A 2,157-nucleotide genomic window follows, 5' to 3' on the forward strand; every position below is an offset into this window, starting at 1 on the left:
TTTTCCTGTGGATCTTTATTTATGGTTATATTCCTGTCTGTCTTTGAACCTCCTCTGCAGGTCACCCTGGTAAAAGCTGAAGTCCTCTAAAGCATAAGCGCAGATATCTGTGAGGAGTTACCCATCCATCTGCACTGACTTTAAGAAGCAGTGGCAGATGTGGAGGGAAAAGATCTCTTACCTGTCTCTGTTCGTTTTCATATGGGGCCATGAAAATAAATTCTGGAGAACCTTCTTTCTAGCAGTGTCTTCTATATGCTTTGGGTGGCCCTTTTCATACATGTTTCTCCCGGTCTTGGAACTGGTTCTTACTTCTCACTTTGCTTTACTGCTGTTGTTTTGGCTTTTTTTGTCCTTGCTAGTGTGTCACGCCATTTATTTTATCTGAAGAATAGATTTCAGTTTAGATTATTGAGAGCTTTAATGCAATTAAATAACTTTGTTTCAGTATGAGAATGCAAATCAAGACAGGGGAGGAAGATGTTTCATAGTTATCAGCTTAAAAACATTGTGGGGGGGGAAAAGTTTAAGCCCTAAGACTTAACGAAAGAAATATGTTGCATTAGCTGACTACTTAGACTACAGGGTCAAAGCAAGAGGCAGGGAGCTACGTATGGCAAGGTAGACTTTTTCTCAAACTAAACTTATGGTAGCAAAGTACTTTGGTAAAATTCAGCAGACTATTTATCTATGTATTTATTTATTGAAGGAAACTGGATGGGGGCTTTTTATAAGGGCGTGTAGTGGTAGGACAAGGGGTAATTGCTTTAGACTAAAGGAGGGCAAATTTAGAGTAGATACAAGGAAGATATTCTTCACACTGAGGGTGGTGAACCACTGGCATAGGTTACCCAGAGAAGTTTTGGATGCCCCATCCCCGGAACTGTTCAAGGCCAGGCTGGATGGGGCTTTGAGCAACCTGGTCTAGTGGAAGATGTCCCTGCCCATGGCAGGGGAGTTGGACTGGATGATCTTTTAAGATCCCTTCCAACCCAAACCATTCTGTGATTTTTATGACATTTGCTGGATTATTTAGAGACCACCGGAGAATACCATATATTTCTTTCTTCAGTCATATTTCCTTTTATTACTTCTGTTGTGGCTTATTCTATCAATTTAAGAGTAAAAATGCCTTCTTCCTCCCCAGTGATTTTGTAAAATTGTCCCTTGCCTATGACACTGCAACTAGCTTTGCAATCTGGAGCTTAATGGATGAAACTGTTTTCTGAGGGAAAGGTAGTATAATGTACTTTGCATTTAACTGAGCTTGATATTTTTTACATATATATACGTGTGTGTTTGTGTGTGTGTATATATATATATATAAAAAAAGTGTGTATATATAGCATGGTTAAACTGAAGATTTCTAATACAGCCTGTGTCATCAGGACTTGTAATGGCTGCATGAGTGTGAAACACACAAGTTGCTACTTATTTTTATATAAACTTTGATCTTGAATAATTTTAGAAATCAAGCTTTTTAAAGTTAACTGTGTTTTTAAAATTATTTTTAAAATATTACAGCATGCAGAGTGAGTATGGTTCAGTTTTATCCTTGATATAAAAATGGGATCTATTTACCTGCATGTTAGTTTTTATCCTCCTGCAAAAGCCAGTTGTTTCTGGGAGACTCTTAGTACCAGGAAACATTTCACTGGTTTCAGTGGTGCTTTCTCAGTCCACAGTTTCACTCACTGCCAGAAGCCTGTTTCTCTTCCCCACCCCTGGCCAGGACTTGCTGTCTGACTTTAAAATGTCAGAGCGGTTTTAGTACTTCTAAATCTTAACCACACATCTTATTTGTTTATGCTCAAGCCCTGACTTTCTGTGCCAGAAAATGATTTGTGTGGGAAACAGGCTGAGGTATAAAATTTGATGTGACATTCCTATGTATTACAGGCTGTAGCTGCACTCGTAAATGTAAAAGTGGTATTGAGGGTTTCTTTCTTTTGAGTAGCAACTCAGTCCCTATGCTTATTGAATGACAAAGAGAATCTGGTAATTAAGTCTTTTTCTTGATTCCTTTTAAATAAATTTCTGATTTATTAATACTTATAGCTGAAGTGTTTCTCTAAAACAATCAGCATGAGGGGTTTGCACTATAGGAAGGCTGAATTTAAAATACTTGTTATTCTTTGCCTGTTCATAACACAATAT

Source organism: Phaethon aethereus (assembly GCF_964289735.1).
Source record: "Phaethon aethereus genome assembly, chromosome: 1".
NCBI classification, from domain to species: domain Eukaryota; kingdom Metazoa; phylum Chordata; class Aves; order Phaethontiformes; family Phaethontidae; genus Phaethon; species Phaethon aethereus.